This window comes from Ammospiza caudacuta, chromosome 33, assembly GCF_027887145.1.
Source record: "Ammospiza caudacuta isolate bAmmCau1 chromosome 33, bAmmCau1.pri, whole genome shotgun sequence".
Taxonomy (NCBI): Eukaryota; Metazoa; Chordata; class Aves; order Passeriformes; family Passerellidae; genus Ammospiza; species Ammospiza caudacuta.
Genome location: NC_080625.1, coordinates 4,220,194 through 4,241,202, shown reverse-complemented (window position 1 = coordinate 4,241,202; position 21,009 = coordinate 4,220,194). Strand labels below are relative to the sequence as shown.

The following is a 21,009-nucleotide window of genomic DNA, read 5'->3' as shown; positions in this document are numbered from 1 at the left end:
CTATGGCCTCACACCCTACTTGTGCCATCACAGCCAGCTCTGTGATCTCACAAACCCCTCAAGAACTCAGGTACATGGAAACACTGAAGTTTCTTGTAGTTTGAAGAGATCCTTGTCAGGACACAACAAACAAAATGTCCCCATGTTCCAGTCAGAGCAGAACACTGGAGGCAGTGATGACAGCAGGGGACAAACAAGGCCAAGGTGTCTCTGGTGCTGAGCAAACCTGGATGTGTTTCAGGAATGCAAAGGGCCAAGGTCTGAGCCCCAGCCCCTGGCCAGGCAGATCCTGTCCCTCCCTCCTTGCTCAGGGCTCTTGCCGGGATGGGCACTGGCATGTGGGGATGTGCAATGCCAAGGGCAGGAGCATGGGGCAGCCCCTGCCAGGCTGCTGAGCAGGGACAAGGAGGCAATGAGGCCCCAGGCCTGCAAGGATCACTTGTCTCCTGCTCCTGCCTCAGGCCCAGTCCCAGCAGCCATGGCCAAAGTGCTGCCCAAGTTGGCTCTGGCAGGGCTGTCTTGCAGCTGCTGCCCGTCCCTGTGCCCTGTGCAGCCCAGGCTGTCCCACAGTGTCCCTGCCCTGCGCCTCTGTCCCTGCAGGTTGTCGGCATCCCCCGGCTGCCCCACCTGGCTGGGCCCTTCCTATGCTGACAGCTCTGCCTCCTGCCTGCCTCTGCCTGCCCACACAAAGCATTGGGCTTATTATCAAAAGGCTTAATTCAATTTTTACTGTGCCTGTGAACTTTCAGCTGAGAAACAAGGCATTCAGGGCCTGCTTTCCCAACAGGAATGGTAGGAAGAGAAGATGAAGACATCTGGCTGAAGAATGCAGTGATAGAAAAATCAAGGACTGAATCTGGGAATTTGGGGTTGGTTTTATGGAAATGGGTAAAATTTAATATACACATAGTGATTGTATATGAGCAATACACTGGTAGACTCACATGTCCACATAAGTAGTTATCACCTGCTGGACCTTAGGCCTGAATAAATGATGCTCTCTTAAACACCAAATTAGTGTTAAGGTGTCTTATTCTGATATTGTGGACATTTGGTGACAGCAGAGGCTCACAGAACCAAGGATCCAGCTGTGACGCTTGGAACCCCATGGAACAAAGGGTCCATTGTGATGCAGTGAAATTCCATGAAACCAAAAGTCCATTGTATCAGAGCAAGGCCTCAGGGAAACAAGGAGACTATTGCTGACGTTGTGGAAGCTCCTGGACCCATGGGGTCATTGTGACAGTGTGGGGCTGCATGGAACCAATGGTCCATTGTGCCACTGCAGAATCTTCTGGAATCCTGGAATCAAGGTGGTCATGTTATGCTATAGAACCTCATGGAACAAAGGATCCATGGTGACACTGTGGAACTCAGATCATTGTTGACAGTGCGAAAGCTCATGGAACCAAGGGTCCATTGTGGCTCTGTAGGGTTTCACAGAACCGAGGAGACCATTTGGACAGTGTGGGGCCATGTGGAGCCAAGGGGCCACTGAGGCACTGAGAAACCTCATGGAACCAATGTCTATTGTGATGCAGTGGAACCTCATGGAACCAAAGGTCCATTGTTACACTGTGGGGCCCTGTGGATCCAATGGGACCATGGTGACACTGTGGTGCTCCATGGAACCAAGGGGCCATTCTGATTCTGCTTTGCCTCATGGAACCAGGGGGCCACTACAGCACTGCAGGGCCTTGTGGAACTAAGGCAGCCTTGTGACACTGCAGGTCCCTTGGAACCAAGGGTCTGTTGGGATATTGCAGGGCCTTGTGGAATCACAGAGACCACTATAAACCTTCAGAACCCATTGTAATGAAGGGGCCATTGTTGCATGGTATGGCCTCATCGAGCCAAGTAACCACAGCGACACTGTGGGGCTCCATGGGACAGAGGAGCCATTCTGACTCTGTGGAACCAAGGAGGCCATTGCTGTGCTACGAGACATCATGGAACCAAGGAGGCCACTGTAACACATGGGCCCTCGTGGAACCAAAGGACCATTCTGGCATTGCAGGGCCTCATGGAAACAAGGGCACAATAGTGACATTGTGGAGCTCCAAGGGACCAAGAGGGCATTCTTAAAGTGCAGAACCCAGGAGGCCGTTGTGACACTCTGGGGCATCATGGAATTGAGGGTCCATTGTGACGTAGCACAGCCTTGTGAAACCATGGAGGCCATTTTTACACTTGGAGGCCTTGTGAAACCAAAGGGCCATCGTGGCACTTTGCATCCCCATGGAACCAAGGAGTCCACTGGGACACTATAAGGCACTGTTGGGCCAAAGAGCAATTGTGGCACTGTGTGGCACCCTGGAACCAATGAGAAAATTGTGACACTACAGAGCCCCATGGAACTAAGGATTCATGGAACAGTGTGGAACTCGTGGAACCAAAGGTCCATTGGACATTGCAGGGCCTCATGAAATACTGGAGACCATTGTGACACTTCAAGGCCTCATTGAACCAAGGGGCTCTGTAGAACCAAGGAGACCATTTTGACACTGCAATATACTCCACTGAAAACAATGCAGAGAGAATTATTTTGCCCTGCTTTCTTTTCCAGTTTATAGATTGATATCATCAATGTCCAATTGATATTGATCCCCAGAAACTTCTAATGAAGTCAGAAAAGATATGAAAGTCAAGACCCTTCATGGATGACAATCAATAAGACTTTGTCCCCACCTCCTCCGCACCATTTCCCTCATCCAACCACTGGCACTCCTATGGATCAGGAATGGTGTGGCCAGCAGGAGCAGGGCAGTGATTCTTCCCCTGTGCTCAGCACTGCTCGGGCAGTACCTCAAGTGCTGTGTCCACTTCTGGGCTCCCCAGTATAGGAAGGACATGGAGGGGCTGGGGCGTGTCCAGAGAAGGCCAACAAGGCTGGGGAGAAGTCTGGAACAAAAGTCTTGTGAGGAGTGGCTGAGGGAGTTGGGGTTGTTTATCCTGGAGAAGAGGAGGCTCAGGGGAGACAGGGCAGTGTCAGGGCACAGGATGGACTTGATGATCTCCAAGGTCTTTTCCAACCTTGCTCATTCATTGATTCTCTGAAACAACCCGTGCAGCAGTTGCAGGATGAGCCCTGGGCCTCCTCTTCAGAAGCTCCAGCAGCCCAGGTCCCTCAGCTTCTCCTGCCAGCCCCAAAGCCCATCCTGTCAGTCCTGCAGAGCCTCTGCAGCTCCTCCTAACTGCCCAGAACAGGGAGCCCCAGAGCCAGACACAGCAGCCCAGATGTGCCCCCCTGGCCTGGGGTGCCTCTGGCAAGGGAGCAGCACCAGGCACTGCAGGAGCCTGCAGGCAATTCCTGCAGCACTTGTAGGATGATCCTGCTGCCCAAGGGACATTCCCATGGTGCCAAGTCAGGAACTGCAATGGGGAGTGGGGCCAGAGAGGAAAGGGCAAGAAGGAATGTGCTGTTAGCAGGGCAGGGAACAGGGGTGGGCAAGAGGAAGAAATTTATATGAGGGAAAGAGTACAAAAAGCCAAGATGAAGCCAAGGAAATGCTCAGGGCAGTTTGGGGTGGCTGCCAGGCAGCCCTGGCTCTGAGCAACAGCGTCTGAAGTGGGACAGGAAGCTTCCAGCTGATGGGAACAAACTTTCTGGCTGACTGCAGAGGCCAGGACAAAGCTGAGTGGTTTCCCTGGTGTCCCCCAGCCTTTGCTGGTCCCAAGGGCTGATGGCATTTGTGCTCCCTCAGGTTCATGTCCCCACACCAACAGCATGGGGGTGCTCCCCCTGCTCTGTGCAATGCAAACAGGGGCTGCTGAGGCAGTCCTGCCGTGTGTGTGCCTGCAAGGATGGGGCACCTGTGTGAGCTGGAGGAGAGGCCAGGGCTGCAGAGGGGAGGATGTTGTTGGCAGCTCCATCAGGACGTTCTGGGACACTGCCCTGCGCTGTGCAGCGCACTGGGGATGGATCAGCCCCTGCTCTGCTGCTCCTTCCCATCTGCCCCAGGGCCCTTGCAGAGCCCCAGCCATGCTGTTTGCCCCCAGCCTGCCATGGCCAGCCTGGGGCTTCTCACAGGGCTTTTCTGTGCTGAGCATTGGCCTGGGTGTGTTCTTGAGAGAGCCTGGGCAAGGAGCCTGGAGCCCCCAGGCCCTGGGCTGAGGCGTCAGCGCTGCCCCAGCAGTGCCCATGGCCTGTCCCTGCTGCAGCCCCGGCACTGCCACCCCCAGGGCTGTGCCTGGACCTGAGAGCACTCAGGCCCTGCAGCAACACCAGGGCCACCAGGGCAGTGGGGCAGGGCCACGGCAGCAGCACTGGAAACACCAAATGCGGATGCTGCTGGGCACAGCTGCTGTGCCAGCGCTGATCTGCCCCCAGCTCTGCACACAGACGTTGCTGCTGCAGCTCCAGAGAAGGCAACAAAAGGGCATCTCTGCAGAAAACTCTGCTGGGAAGTCCTTTATTTCCTTTAAAGTCACCCAGAGTTCAGCCCCTCATTGACACAGTCTGTGGCCACAGGAAATTTGGAGAGAAAAAAAAATGGGAAATGGCACAAACAATGACATTTTTTCTGGACTATATTTAAACATAAAACAAAGGAAAAGAACCTCCACACTTAAGCCAAAAAGAAGTAGCAAAGATGACTTTGATTACAAGTTATTTGCAGATATTGCCCAGCATTTTAATGTTTCTGAAAGCATGCAGTCATCAACCTCCACACTGCAGCCTTGAGCTCCTGGTTCCTCAGGCTGTAGATCAGGGGGTTCAGGGCTGGAAGCACCACCGAGTACAGAACGTACAGGGCCACATCCAGGGAAGGGGAGGAAATATTGGGAGGCTTCAAATAGGCAAATGTGCCTGTGCTGATAAACATGGATAGCACACCCAGGTGAGGGAGGCAGGTGGAAAAGGCTTAGTGACGTCCCTGCTCAGAGGGGATCCTCAGCACAGCCCTGAAGATCTGCACATAGGAGAAAACAATGAACACAAAACAGCCACATACCGAACAGGCACTGACAGCAAGAAGTCCCACTTCCCTGGGTTGGTATTTGGAGCAGGAGAGCTTGAGGATCTGTGGGATTTCACAGAAGAACTGGCCCAGGACATTTCCATGGCACAGGGGCAGGGAAAATGTATTGGCTGTGTGCATGAGAGCATAGAGAAAGGCACTGGCCCAGGCAGCTGCTGCCATGTGGGCACAAGCTCTGCTGCCCAGGAGGGTCCCATAGTGCAGGGGTTTGCAGATGGATACGTAGCGGTCGTAGCACATGATGGTCAGCAGATAAAACTCTGCTCCAATGAAGAACATAAAGAAAAAGAGCTGAGCAGCACATCCTGTGAAGGAGATGTTCCTGGTGTCCCAGAGGGAATTGTGCATGGCTTTGGGGACAGTGGTGCAGATGGAGCCCAGGTTGCTGAGGGCTAGGTTGAGCAGGAAGAAGAACATGGGCGTGTGCAGGTGGTGGCCGCAGGCTACGGCACTGATGATGAGGCCGTTGCCCAGGAGGGCAGCCAGGGAGATGCCCAGCAAGAGGCAGAAGTGCAGGAGCTGCAGCTGCCGCGTGTCTGCCAATGCCAGCAGGAGGAAGTGCCTGATGGAGCTGCTGTTGGACATTTGCTGGGGCTGCACATGGGGACCTGTTCATGCAGAAAGGACAGTAAATACTTAGGGGAGGTACCTGTAAACAAAATCAAGGCCATTTCCCATACATCCTCCTCGGTAACACACAGACATTGCCTTTAATGTTTAAGAGTTCTGAGGTTTTCTTTATAAGCTCCCCCCATGTCTCTGCTGGTTGTTTTGGATATAAAAACAAAAGCATGTCTTAGGCCCTCAGGGAGAACAGAGTGAGTTCCCTGGGTCAAGATGATGAATGCAGACTGAGGAGAGATGGTCTGTACTTCTGACCTGTTCAGAGTTTCTTTGGGCTTTAAACTTTCTCAGGTGGAAGGTGACCACCTTCTTAAGCTTCCCTTAAAATGCCACCACCTACTGGTGAGAGCAGATGGATCCACCACAGCCCAGCTCCACATTTGTAGCCAAGGACTCACTTTGCTCATTTTACCAACCCAGCAGCATTTTCTGTGTCACAACACCTCTGCCTTTCCCCATCAATCTTATAACTCAGAAATGCTCCAGGACAGGTTTGCACCCTGGATTGAAGCTCCCAGCTTGGACTGAAATCTCAGGGAGACTCCCAAGTGTCCTCATGATGGCATTGGATTGAGGGAGATGCAGCTCCTTCCCTGGCTGCACTGACAGCATTGCCCAGAGCCAGGCACTGGGGACAGCGTCACCCTGAGCCAGCTGTGCTCCCTTCCAGAGCCCCCATGCCCGGCAGCTGCTCCCAGCCCTGCGCTCTGCAGAGGGAACTGGGCCCGGGGCTGCAGAGCTGCCCCACGGCATTGCTGCAGCTCTGCCTGCACAGGAGGGGCTGCACGCCTTGGAGCCCCAGCCCTGAGGGCGGAGGCTGAGCTGCGGCACAGGAGGGAGGGGGCTTGTTCAGAGGGAGGGGCTGCACTGGAGGGGATCCTGTGGGCATCTCTAAACTCTCCCTGCCACAGCATTCCTGGGTTTTGTTTTCTCTCATTGCCCGATCTTCTCACTGCTTCCTGGAGGTTTTCCTCCTGCAGGTGTTTCCCTGTGCCTGATCTCTCCCTGCCAGCACTCACAGACTGCAAGTCTCTGTGCACCCTCCTTGGCCGTACAGAACCCTGCCTGTTTGCAGGGCACTGGCTGGGGGCAGGTTCTGTTTGCAGCTTGTAGAAAGGACAGCTCAGACTGAGCCTGATGGGTCCAGCAAAGGTGACACTGGTGCTGTCCATGGGCAGAGTGACTGAAAGCACATTAGGGATCTCCTGTGAATCTATTGATCGCTAAAACCAACAGTTTGGATATCTCAGGGACTTGAAGAATATAATGATTAGCAATTCATACTATCTTTAATATTTAACCCTACCTTCCTGACATTCTCTAATATTAGGAAACTGAATACTTGAACTCTTAGTAAATTTCCTCACTTTTATTAAAAATCTTGTCTTGGAAATATTCTATGACTTATTAGAACCTCTCAGCATGTCAGAGCTTCATGAGCATTTCTCCTCCTTTGCACCACAAACACCCAGAGTTGTACTCACAGGGTCTGTAGGCATTGGGATGTTCCAGCTTTAGGAGATGGCTTCAGGAGCTGCAGCTGCATTGTCCTGCAGTCAGAGGTTCCTGTGCAAAGGACTGGCTGTGATTGTGCCCCAGGCACTTCTCAGCACCTCCCCAGCCCTGACTGATTGAAGCTCTCTGTGCCTCTGTGCTGGGCCTGGGGTGGCTGCAGGCAGTGTCCCAGCCCTGCTGGGCTGGCAGAAGAGCTGCTCATCAAGAGAAATGTGCTTTTGAAGCTCTTCTTGGTTACCAGGAGCTGCCTCTGTGCCACGAGCCCAGCCCAGCTCAGCAGCACAGACACAGCACAAGAACATTAATGAGCCTCTGGGGCTTTGTGCTGAGGCCCGGAACATCAGTCCCTGAGAGGGAGATGAAGAAACCTCTCCAGAACTCCAAGTCAGAATCCAACTCCAAAGTTTCTTCGACTTTTAATGGGTTCCACTGAGGGACACAACTGAGAAAGTGTCCCCAGGCAGAGCAGAGAACTGGAGGCAGTGATGACAGGTAGGGACAAAGAGAAGCCAAGTCTTGGTGCCCTGGGGCACATCAGTGTCTGTGCCACCAACGGCTGGGAGGAGACACCTTGTTCTGAGGCCCTGGGGCCTCCTGGCACAGCCCCAGCCAGGCTGGGCACTGTCAGCCCCTTGTCCTGCCCTCAGCATTCCCCCCTAGCCCACATCCCAGTGGCCTCAAGGATCTGCTGGAAGGAGTCCCTGGGGAGCCTTGCTCAGTAATGGCCCTGGGGGCTCCTGAATGCTCACAGAGTTTTTCAAAGGATTTTGGGTTTGGCTTTTGTCTTGGAGTCTCTGAGAAGTTTGTGCAATCATGGCCTCCAATTATCTGCTGTAATTAGTCCCTGGAGAGCCTTTGTCAGTAACAACACTCAGTGGGGCTCATTAATGCTTCAAGGTACTTCAGTTATTTTAAGTTACTTGGTGTTTCCCTTTTGATACAGACTCTGTGAGAGTTTTGTGAAATCATGGCCCCCGTTATCTGCTTTAACGAGTCCCTGGAGAGCTTTGTACTTACATTTAGTGGGGCTCATTAATACTTTGAGATACTCAAGATCTTTAAGGTACTCCCGATTTTCCTTTTCACACTGAATCTCTGAGAAGTTTTTGTGCCATCCTGGCCTCCATTTCTCTCCTGCAAGGAGTCCATGACGAGCCTGTGTAGCAGATGGACCTCAGTGGGATGCATCCATGGTTTGAGACACTTTGGAATTTTCTTCTGACTTGGACTCCTGGAAAGGTTTGTGCAGTCTTCTCTCAGACCCTGAGGTTCCAGGGCTCAGCTCCAAATGCACCACAGGGCTCATTAAGATCAAGCAAGTCCTGACAAACCATGGCTCTGCCTTGATTTCCCTCTGCTCTAGTGCAGTTCATCAGAAATATTTCTGTAGTGGTTTTGGTTCGCCAATTTGAGATTTCTTGGAGCATGCAGCATTTATTGTTGTGGCTTCAGTGTTGGCTAATTACCAGTGCACTCACTAGAATATAGTTACTTATTTCCTCCTGTGTGATAAGATTAGGAGAACAGCAAAGCAGGCTCAAATCTTTTAGAGGGTATAAAGAAAAGTTCATTAATAGCAACTAAAAGAAAGAGTAATAAGAACACAACTTTCAGAACACTTCTCCTCTCCCTACAACATTTTCTTTGTTACTGAAAATATAAAGAGACAAACCTAGAATTTTCAGTCAGTTTACCCCAACTAGAATAGTCTTTCTTGAGTTCAATTAAGGAGAGGAGTCTCTCTTTCATGCTACGGAGACTTGTCCAGAAGAGACACTTCTCTTGTCGCTCTCAATTTCCATGAATAGCAACTGCCCAGAAAAATCTGCAATTGTGACATCCCTCCCAGTTTTTCAAAGCTCTTTTACAGTTGTGTTTATGGGCCATGTCAACTTATGGGGTATTAGTTAAAAGATGAGTTGTGTAAGAGCAAAGGTTCTCCTCATCTATTTCTGAAATCATCTTCATCTCTGAGGACATCTTTTTCTTTTCCCTGTGAAGGCATAGGATCTCATCACGCTTCCCTTTTTCCATGTTCAAACTTCTCATGGGATCACAGCTACTTTGACATTTGCTACTTTAGCATGGAGGGCTTTGCTGAACAAGTCATCTCCCCAAATTTTCAATGTGATACAGTGAAAAAGAGAGTCTGATGTATCAGTTATATCCTTCTCCATAGCTTTACCAGAGGATTGCAGCCCCAAGATGAGGACATCTCCTCATCCCTCCCATCTGGGACTCAACTTCCTCTTCGTTGCCCTCGGTGTCTTCATGTTATTCCTCTATGTGCCTGCACTTTGTCCTTTTCTCTGACTCAAGGGAGGATGGAAGCACTGAAAGAGTTCATATCTCACCTGGGGCCTGCAGATGGTTCCGTGACCCCAGCTGGGCTCAGTACTTGCAGCCAGACCTGCTCCATGTTCCCTCAGTTCCATGGGGCCCCACAGTGTCCCAGTGGTCTCTTGCTTCCATGAGGACCTGAAGTGTCATAATGCCCCCTTGGTGACACGAGGCCCTGAAGGGTCACAATGGTCTTCCTGGTTCCATCAGGCCCCACAGAGTCATAATGGTCTCTGGGTCCATGGGGCTTTTCTGTGTCACCATGGCCCCTTGGTTCCATGGGCTCCAATGGTGCCACAATGATCCCCTTGGTTCCATGAGGTCCCCAGAGTGTCCCAGGGATCTTCCTTCTTTCCCAAGGAAAGAACCCAGCCCCAGTGTTGCAGGGGCATCCACCAGAGGCCAGCCAGACTTGATGGTACTGACAGATTTACCTGGGAGCAACCCTTGGATATACAGAATTTTGGAGATGGAATCCCAATTTCAGACATGGACACCTGGAGGAGAAGCACGGTTCTTTTACATAGGAAGGAAAGCAGGGAACACCAATATTTGAGGGGCAAACAAAAGGTGGCCATCAGAGGCCTAAATCAGCCAGACCTCTCTGTTCTAGTTGCTTTTGTATGAAAGCAACCCTTGGATATAGGGAATTTGGGAGGTGGAATCCCAACTTTGGCCATTTCTTTGTAGATAAGAATGACAGTTCTTTTTCAGAGGAAGGAAAGCACGGAGCCCAAGTGTTTCAAAGGCAGAAGAGGAGACAGGTGGCTCCTGTCCTGGATCCCAAGCCAGCCAGACCTGATTGTCATGGCAGCTTTTGTCATGGAGGAGTCCTTGGATATATGGAATTTCAGAGGAGAAATCTCAATTTTGACTTTGGACTCCTTGAGAAGAAGGATGGTTCTTTTCCAGAGGAAAGAAAGCATTGAGCCACAGTGTTTTGAGGCAGGTGAGGGACAGCTCTTAAGTGGCAAGGGCAGCTAGACCTGTCTGGCTTTCATTTGGGAGCAATCCTTGAATGTACGGAGTTTTGGAGGTAGAATTCCAGGTTTGGCTATGGGCACCGGGTCAGGATGGATGGTTTTTACCAAAAATTAAAAAAAAGCCAAGTATAAATGTTTTTGAAGAAGATGAGAGGTGGCCACCCTTAGGCCAACACAGCCACACCTGTCTGTCCTGGCACCTTTCATCTAGGGACTCTCCTTGGACATAGGGCATTTTGGAGGTGGAATCTCAGTTTTGGCTATGGGTGCCTGGACAGGAAGACAAGTCCTTTTCATTAGGAAGGAAAGTACAGTGCTTCATAGGCATATGAGTGCCAGCCCTCAGGAAGCCAAGGACAACCAGACTTGTCAGTCCTGGCAGCTTTTGTCTGGGAGCTATCCTTGGATGTTGGGAATTCTGGAGGCAGATTCTCAATTTTGGCCATGGGCACCTGGTCGAGATGGATGGTTTTTTCCCATAAGAAAGAAAAGCACATGATCCCAGTGTTTCAAAGGCAGATGAGAAGTGGCCCCTGGGTGGCCAAGGCATCCAGATCTGTCTCTCCTGGCAGATTTCATCTGGGAACAATCTTTGCATATAAGAAAATTTGGAAGAGGAATCCCAGTTTCAGCCATGAGCTCCTGCAGGGCAAGGACAATTCTCTCCCATAGGAAGGAAAGCCCAGAGTCCCAGTGCTTCAGGGGCAGAGGAGAAGCAGCCTTGACATGCCAAGGTCAGCCAGACCTGTCCAGCAGCCCCCAGGAGGCCAAACCAGCCATACCTGTTCCCTGTGCCCTTGGTTGCATAGGGCCCCACAGTGTCCCAATGGTCTCCTTGGTTCCATGAGGCCCTGGAGTGTCACATTGTTCTCCTTTCTTCTGTAGTGTCACAATAGCCCCATGCTTCCCTGAGCCCTTGCAATGTCACCATGGCCCCTCGGCTCCCTGCGGCCCCACTGTGTCCCAATGGCTCCTTGGTTCTATGGGCCCCACAGCTTCATCCTTGACCCTTGATTCCACAGGTGTCCTGAATTTTGTAATGGTCCCCCTGATTCTGTGAGGTACCAGAGTGTCACAATGGTCTCCCTGATTCCATGAGGTTCCATAGTGTCACCATGGTGTCCTTGGATGTGCATTGTTCCAATGGCCCCTTGGTTCCATGAGTTCTGTACTGTCAGCAATGGTTTTTCTGTTCCAACAGGGCCTTGATGTGTCACAATGGCTCCCTGGTTCTGTGATGTTCCATGGTGTCATGTATGGAAAATCACACTATGAAAAGCCAGTGTCCATAAAGGAGACAGAGGAGTCCTTAAACTTTAATGGAATAAAGGGAGAGAATCCACCAGGGCACATGCCCATGGAGTTTTCTCCTCGAAGTTTCAAGAGGGATCAGCCTCCTTTTATCAAAGCTCCTAGCCACATGTTGCCCCCTTCCTTTCCCCATTGGCTGAGGTACTCAGATGATACAGACTTTTTGAACCCCCTACCCCATATTCCCCTCTTGAACCAGTGATTTTAACCCAGAGTTCAGAAGTTCAGGCTTGTGCACACCCTTTTCTGTTTCAGGAGGCTTCCTATGAAATGTCTTTTCACATAATTGAGGAGAGAAACTTCTGAGCTTTTTTTCTTTTTAAGAAAACAAAGAATAGTTTTGTCACTCCGTCAACAAGAAGCACGTTCCTATACCAAGCTGTCCGGTCTCTGTAGTTAAAATGTTTCTTGAAGTTAGTAGAGACATTAAGACCCATTTCAAAGATGCTAACATCCCTACATTCACCCGTTGAATAGTCTGTGAAGACATCTTGCCTCTCAGCCACAATGGACTCCTCAGTACACGGAGGTCCACCATGTCACCGTGGACCCTTGGTTCCATGAGGTTCCGTAATGTCACTGTGGTCATTGTCAGAGGCTGGATGAGATCGATGTCCTGAGACACCTTGGGATGCTCGGAATACCCGTGTAGGGCCACGGCCTGGTCAGGCCTTGGTTTGTGGTGGAACAGAGCCTCATCCCCAGCCCTGGCCTGGCAGACCTGTCAGTCACATAGCAGGGGCAGTGTTAACCGAGCTCTGATTGGCTGATCTGTCAATCAATCACAGCCCAGCAGGTGGTGCCTACCCTGGCTCTGATTGGACAACTGGCAGTCTCACCCCAGGGGCGGGCCCTTGAAGGCCGAGGGGGTTAAAAGCCAGAGCACAAGGCCAGCTTATGGTTTGGATCCTGCCTTCTCCTGGGGTTCCTCTGTTAGCAATGCTGGTACCCCAGCAGTTGGTGCTTATGTGTGTGTCTTTCTATGGATCTGCTGTCTTTCTGTTCTCTATTTCTTCTCCTTATAATCCTGCTTACCTGGAACATTTTTGGATAACTTCACATATTAAGGGTTAAAGGATTTTAGGTTAAATGTGTGGCAATCCAGGGCACAGGGAATATTTCTGTGTCTGCTCTGAGGGGTCCTGACCCCCAGAGAAACACTGTCTTTAACCTTCGCCATGGAGAGGACTTCCAAGACTTTGAGAAAGATTAGAATTTACCAAAGTGTGAAATAGATAATGGAGAGTAGTGTAGTATGTCACTTCGATGAGAAATTTAGGTTTTGGGATTTTTGGTATATTGTAGATAGGAAGCAAGATGGAGGAATTGGGCTGTAGTCCCTGTCTTCTTTTTCATCTACTTCATGTTTTGCCGTGTTGGTGGCACAGGGTGATTGGTCAAGGAAAGCACAGTGTAGAGTTTATGTGGACAGTCAGGGGATGAGTTATTGGCAGTTAAATAGAAATAATGTACATTTTAAGAGTTAATTGAATGAGACAACATTAAAAGACCTTGAAACCGTGCATTTTAGGGCCATTTTGAGGTGTCTTTCCAGCGTGCTGAGCCTGGTGTGGACAGCAATGCAAAACTTTAGATAAGATGACAATAAACAAGAAGCTGAAGACCAAAAAAGTCCTGTGCATCTCCTTTTATCTGGCACAGAATTGCTACAGGAGGGTTTACCCCATCCAGGGAGTCCCCAAAAAGGCTCAACATAAAATAAACATCAATAACTGGTGCCCCGACAATGTTTGTAAAAAGTTGGTTCTTTTCATGAAAGTGTTTACTGAAGGGTGTTGTCTTAACTGGCCAATCATGTGAAATGTGTTGATTAAAGGACCAGTGACGTCCACCTGTAGCAAACCAAGGTATAAAATAAGAGGATAGAATCAACGGGTGGTTTTTGGCCTTTAGCCTTCTGATCTGAGTCTGTGTCATCTCTGACTCAACAGTGACATTTTGGGATCTATGGGGGGTATTGGGGATCCTTTCTGCGCCTTGTTACCCAACAGGAGCTTCTCTAATGAACTTCACCTGAAGGTACCACTCTGCCTGTAACAGGAACCCCTGTGAGTGTCTGGGACATCCTGGCCCTTTGGCAGCCTGGGGACTCCTGGGATGTCACTGTGGAGCCCCTGTGAGTGCCTGTGACAGATCGGTGCCTTTGCAGCCCAAGGTCCCCTGGGATGTCACCAAGGAATGGCTGTGACTGCCTCTGACCACACGGCTCTTTACCATCTCCAGAAGCCCTGGCAGGTCTCTATGGAGCCCCTGTCTGTGCTTGTGACATTGCAGCTCTGGAACAGCCTGGAGACTCTTGGAAATCCACATGGAACCCCTGTGAGGGCCTGTGACAAATCAGATCCTTAGCAGGCAACCATCAGGGGCCCCCTGTTGCTATGGTCAGTTTCCATGGCAACCATCACCAGCCCCTCTTGCTATGGTCAGTTTCCATGGCAACTGTCGGGAGTTTAGTTCAAGCATGGCTTAAAGAAAAAGGCCACGAAGCCATGCAGCTGAGAGAAAAGTAACAGGTAGCTGTGAAGCAGTTTCAAAGCAGTTTCCAGCCTGACTTCTATAAACAATTAGTCTCTCTCAGGCATCCTTGTATAAGCAATAAAGTTCTCAGGCAGTCTTCCCATAACAAAGGTAACATCCTCTCTGGGAAAAGATGGCACCCTGGGAACAGTTATGGAAGTTTTGGGAACCGTTCGTATCACAGTGAGAACACTGATTTTGTTTGATGTAAACAATCAACGGTATTGTAAAACAAAAGGAGTGGTTAGAGTTTTCTCTGTTAGCCTATCATAAAGCTGTATTTTGGAATATGCATGAAGTTAATTAACACTGTTATTTAAAGTGACGGATCGATCAATAAAGTCGGAGTTCGATGCATTATAGGATGGTCGTTCTCCCCCTCACTTCAACAAATTGGTGACACCCGGACATGATAGCGGACACCACGACGATCGCGGCCATCACGGGGATTGCGAACACCAAAGGATAAGTGAGGAATGGTTCAGGCTCCGAAGCAGCGGGAGCGGCAATAAGCGCGAAATTAAAGCGGAGGAAAAAAGAAAACCGCCGATACGCGCCGTGCCCTGGCGACCATAATTAGATGGGCCAGCTGATACGTGCGGCATAGAAGTCTTGGAATACGCTGCTAGGTGAAAGTGCGCACTTAAAAAGAGGTATGGAAAGACAAGCCGCATATGAACTTTTTATTACATTTTTGCAAAAAAGGCAAATTAAGGGTATAGACTTACAGAAAGAATTGCAAGGTCTTTTGGCTTATGGTCTGGAAAGGGGAGTCTTTGTGAATCCCCACACGGTTCACGAGTTGTCGGAGTGGCGTAAATTTGGTGATATATTATGGCAGGCTACGTTAGACGATGATAAAACTGCTAGGAAAATGGGTAAATTATGGCGGGTTATTAACAACGAACTGTTGCAGTTTCAGGCGGAAAAGAGGGCTGCCTATCAGGCTACTGCCGCTCACGATCGTAATAAAGAATACGATCAAGAGAGGGAGTTTGATAAAGAGTCGGGGACTCCTCCTGGCCCTGCAATGAGGACGGTTTCATTACCGACCTCGCCTCCTCCCTCGGCAAGCCAGGCGCCGAGCCAGGCTCCACAGGGCGCTTTACTACCCTCTGCGCCGCTTCTACCGCCTCCTTTAACGAGCCAGCCCCCCCTGACGAGCCAAGCTCCGCAGGGTGCTCCGCAGGGTGCTCCGCAGGGTGCTTTATTGCCCGCTTCGCCGCAGGCTACGCATAGCACTTCTGAGTCTCCCGTATTGCTTGCATCGCAGCAGCCAGGGCCACAAACGTGTGTCCCGTTCCCGAAAAGTAATCAGAGCCCTGGGTTGGAAAACGATCGAGCGGTGATGATTGCACGGGAAAGATGGGATGCGTGGGCAGCTCTTGCCAAAGATGCAATGGAGAAGGGAGACCAGGAGTTGATAAGCTTAGCGAGCGAACTGGCTTGTCCGGTTATTTTCACCCCCCAGGCTGGCGGAGGTATGCAAGCGACAATTAGTGCTTTAGATTGGAAGATGTTATCTCAGTTGCGAGCTACTGTTAGCCAGTTTGGCTTTAAAAGCGAACCAGCCAAGCAAATGCTCGACTATATTTTTGACACCAGTATTCTTCTTATTAATGATTGTCGTGGCATAGTTAAATTAATCTTTACCCAACATCAACAATTGCTGTTTAATGCTCATTGGCAAGCGCTCGTTAGCGAGTGCGTGGCAGTACAAAGGCAGCAGGGTGACCCTCTCCATGGCGTCACTGTTAGTGAGCTTATGGGTCTGGGACCTTTCTTTCGTCCTGAGGCACAAGCCTTAATAGGTCAAGAGAAGTGCCGGGAGGCAATAAGGTTAGTCAGACTCGCGATGGAAAGGGTAAAGGAACCAGAAGAGAGACCTGTATATATAGGAATCAAGCAAGGCAGAGAGGAATCATTTAGCTCTTTTGTTGACAAGGTTGCTGCAGAAATTGAAAGAGCTGAGGTGCCAAAATATCTTAGGGGAGTATTGCTCAGGGAGTGTGCTCTCCGAAATTGTAATTCTACTAATAGGAGAGTACTTAACACCCTAGGTACTAATTGGACTATAGAAGAGGCATTAGAGAAGATGGCCCTCATATCTACGGGACAGCAGGCTTTTGTGGTAGATGCGATCAAACAGAAATCAACGTCAGGAATAGGCTTGCAAGAACAGGCAAAGTCCTCTCAGAGTCAGGTATTAGCTGCTCTTGCACCTCACCAAGCGTCAGCTGCATTTGCAAATCAAATAATATGGGCCCAAAAATGCCGCTCGGACGACCAGGCACCAACAGAAGTCATCGCTGCAGCATCGGCACCTTCTTCTGTCTCCAACCCGACACCACAGGAAGCCGCCGCGGGGGGAGAGCGAAGCCGCCGCGGGGGGAGCCACGGGTGCAGCGGTGCCTGCAGCGGAGTCAGCCTGCCGGCGAGTAAACAAAGAGCCCAGCGCAGGGGGGGGGGTTTCGCCCGCTCCGACACACGCGCCGCGGGACTGGAGCGCTTTTTGCAGCGGGAGCGTTTCTCCCTCCCCCCACAGCCGGCAAAAGCTTCAGTTTAAGACCTAACAGCCTAATGGATGTAACTTTTGTCAACAAAAGGAAAAGATCCCTGTTGAAATTAAGAAACCAGTGATGGTAAACAAGGAAAGTTAAAGGAACTTTTGTTTTTCCTGGCAGAGACTGTGAAACAGGAATCAGCGTACTGTATGCATGGGTCAAATTTCGGCCGGTTTGGCTCGGCATTGGTATGCTGTCTTGAAATCACCTGTATTGGCAGAGACTTTAACATCAGAAGCCCGGATGGCTCAGTCAGTGGAACATCAGACTCTAGAATTATATTTTGAAAAGTTTAAAAATGTTAAGATATGTTAGACTGATTGTATGAGTGAGATGTTGTGAGTGTGCTTTTTGATATAGAAATGCTATAGCAAACACGTGAACAAAGTTATTTTAGCTTAATATTTTAGAATCGGGCCTGTAAGTAAGTTATAGTAAATGCTATATTTTATGTCTATAGTAAGTTTTATCTGTTATTAAGTAGTTTAAGTTAAATTAAATGCTAAATACTATTAAGGTTAAGTTTGTTAAGTTTATTTGCTGTTAAGTTTCGAGGTCTGTTAAGGTTAAATCATATTAGGTTTAAGATAAGTTAGATTCTGTTAAGTTTGATCTTACATTATTTACAAATAAGTCTAAAATCAGTTAGATTTTGTTGTGGTTTTGTTAGAATTAAGAGATTTTACATGTAAGTTCTGTTGATTTAAAATTCTATTAAGTTTAAGTAAAGATAAGTTTAAGTAATGTTAAGTTCTATTAAGTTTAAATATTTTAAGTTTAAGTATTTTAAGTATAAGTGCTATTAAGTTTAAGTGATGTTAGATAGATTTATGCTTTTAGGATAGGTGTTTGTTTTATGACTTGTGTTCAAAGTGTTGTTGTAAACATCAGAGAAACCTTGCTAGCTGAAAATACTATTTAGTTATTAGAACTGCCTATTCTTATGTTGCAAAGAGTGTAGCACAGTTAGCCCATAGAATTTTGAAGCCAGTTAAGTTCTATTAATTTGAAAATAAGTCTGCTAAGTTAAGTATTTTAAGTGCTTCAAGTGCATACTACTTTCTCACCACTCCAAATCAACAAAGGACTGAGAATCGCCCAGCTGATGCCATTTCAGCCAAATGACTAAAGGATTACAGACTATAAAACTGATTTTGAACATTTTTGAGAAACCCAGGGAAGAGGTGGATGTGAAAATCTCAAGGACAGAAAGGATCGTTTTCAGACTTGCCATTCGCCTCCTCTCCAGGTTCACATAAATGAAAACAGCTAACAGCTTTCTTTTCTTAGTCCAATTACCACCTACCGTGCAATGCCTGATAAGGCCGGACATTGTAGCTCAGCTGAGGGTGGTTTTAACCCTTTGGGATAAAACACTGTTGCCGGACGACCGGGGAACTGATTGACATTATTGAATCATTATCATCTTTCCATATAAAAGGACCGGCAAAAGAGAACTGCCTTGAATGTCACAGCCCACATTGTGCTGCTTGGGTTGTACTGTGTTGTGGAGGTTGTGATGAGACCTTTTGGGTGGATCAGTTGTCACTTTCTCGTTTGTGGTGTGATACCTGTAATCGTGGACATAACTGGGAATGTAATTGGGAGTGGGCTCTACGAAATGCAACAGGACTCAACACTGCCTCAGCTTTAGATCTTTATGAGACACATGAGCAGAAAATCTTGGCTTATTATCGGTGGGAGGTACAGTGTATTTTGAAAAGGGTTAAAGGTTAAAAACTGATAAGAAAAAAAAAAAAAAAAAGGTCAAAGTAAAAACAGAAAAATGAGGTTTACTTTTGTTATATTGCTAGGTGTAGTGGTAGCTGAAGAATTAAGGGTAATACAGTTTAATCAACCTAGAGATAATGTATGAATAACACTTGCTAGGCAGATTAATCAGACTTCGCTTTGTCTCAGCATTGGAGGAGTTACCAACCCCTTTCGAACCTGTTTGGTAGGACTCCCAGTATGGTCTCCTCAAGAATTCTGCAGTTTTATTAATAACCGTGCCTTATGTATGCACAGTATGGTAAATATTAAATTGCCTATAGGGTATACTGCCAGTCAGAGTGATGGCTACCGTCAATGCCTGTTAGTTCAATCTCTTAATATTCCTTTGCATTCTCCACCTGAGGAGTTAGAGCTTTTTGGAAGTGCAAATGCTAGCATGACCAGCACTTCTGATGGTGGATGGTTTAACTTTGATTATTTTAATCCTCAAAAGATGAATCCATATAAACAAACATGGGCAACTTTGGATTCAGCCCTAAAGCCAAACATAGTGTCTAAACAACTCTACAGCCATTGTAAAGGCTCTAGCATCATGACACCTAAGAAATTACCTACAGGAATATTTCTAATTTGTGGAGATAGAGCCTGGAATGGTATACCTGCTCAACCTCAGGGTGGACCTTGTTATTTAGGCAAGTTATCACTATTTCACCCTAATATATCTGTGCTGATGCAATTAAGTCATCAGGTAAGCAGGCAAAAGCGTAGCTTACATGACTTGGACTGTAGTCAAATAGGAGATCCGTGGTTCTGGAGTAAATTTAAACAAGTGATGGTTTCAGCTTTCCTACCCTGGGGTGCTGCAAGCAAAGCATTGACTCTAGCAAAACAAATAGGGTGTTGGGCTAAGGGTGAACTAAATAAAACTTCACAGATATTAGATATGTTATCTTCAGATGTACAAAGTGTTAACCACACTGATTTACAAAATAGAGCTGCTATAGATTTCTTATTATTAGCTCAAGGCCATGGGTGTGAAGAGTTTGAAGGAATGTGTTGCATGAATTTATCTGATCATTCTGTATCTATTCATGCTAAGATAAAAGAGCTACGGCTAGGGCTTAATAAGCTTAAGGAAGAAGAAGGATTAGGTATTGATGGGTGGCTTAAAAGTTTCGGATTGGGACCCTGGCTAAGAAACCTTATAACATATGCTATAGGGATATTAGGAGTACTCTTATTGTTTTTACTTATATTACCTTGTTTCTGTAGCTGTATCCAAAAAATGGTTAGTAGGATGATAGAGAAAATGTGGCAAACTAACCTCCTTTCTTTTAAAGAAAAAGACGGGGGAAATGTCGGGAGTTTAGTTCAAGCATGGCTTAAAGAAAAAGGCCACGAAGCCATGCAGCTGAGAGAAAAGTAACAGGTAGCTGTGAAGCAGTTTCAAAGCAGTTTCCAGCCTGACTTCTATAAACAATTAGTCTCTCTCAGGCATCCTTGTATAAGCAATAAAGTTCTCAGGCAGTCTTCCCATAACAAAGGTAACATCCTCTCTGGGAAAAGATGGCACCCTGGGAACAGTTATGGAAGTTTTGGGAACCGTTCGTATCACAGTGAGAACACTGATTTTGTTTGATGTAAACAATCAACGGTATTGTAAAACAAAAGGAGTGGTTAGAGTTTTCTCTGTTAGCCTATCATAAAGCTGTATTTTGGAATATGCATGAAGTTAATTAACACTGTTATTTAAAGTGACGGATCGATCAATAAAGTCGGAGTTCGATGCATTATAGGATGGTCGTTCTCCCCCTCACTTCAACAGGCAACCATCACCAGCCCCCTGTTGCTATGGTCAGTTTCCATGGAAGCTCCATGGATACCCCATGCCAGAGGTGGTTGCCATGGACACTAGCTCAGGCCTGCAGCCAGAACCCGTTTCCATGGCAACCGTTGGCAGCCCCATCCCCAGGCTCCTGGGATCCCAGAACCACAGAATGGGCTGAGCTGGGAGGGACCCATCAGGATCCTCCAGTCCAACTGCTGGCCCTGCACAGGACACCCCAACAATGCCAGCCGGGGCCTGGCAGCGCTGTCCAAACGCTGCTGGAGCTCAGAGAGCCCTGGAGCTGGGACCCTTCCCTGGAGAGCCTGGGCAGGGCCCCAGCAGCCTCTGGGCAAAAACCTTTTCCTGACATCCAACCTGAGCCTGCCCCGACTCAGCTGCAGCCGTTCCCTCCACTCCTGTCCCTGGGCACCAGAGGGAAGAGGTTCCCACAGCCCCAACTAGGGACCCGCTCCCAGGGCTGTTGCCATGGCCACCAGGGCTGGGACCAGCTGGGATGCTCGGTTTCCACGGGCCGGGGTTCAGGAATGGGATTCCCCAATTTTCTGCTCTTGCTAAAACTGCGCTGTCCT

At 48.6% G+C, this 21,009-nt stretch overlaps 1 protein-coding gene and 1 pseudogene across 1 annotated transcript in view; one reads left to right on the top strand and one right to left on the bottom strand.

Annotated features, from left to right (window-relative positions):
• LOC131570211 (zinc finger protein 239-like) overlaps positions 1 to 21,009 on the top strand; it is a 73,299-nt gene that overhangs the window by 29,790 nt on the left and 22,500 nt on the right. The window lies entirely within an intron of this gene.
• On the bottom strand, positions 4,635 to 5,567 carry LOC131570269 (olfactory receptor 14C36-like; annotated as a pseudogene).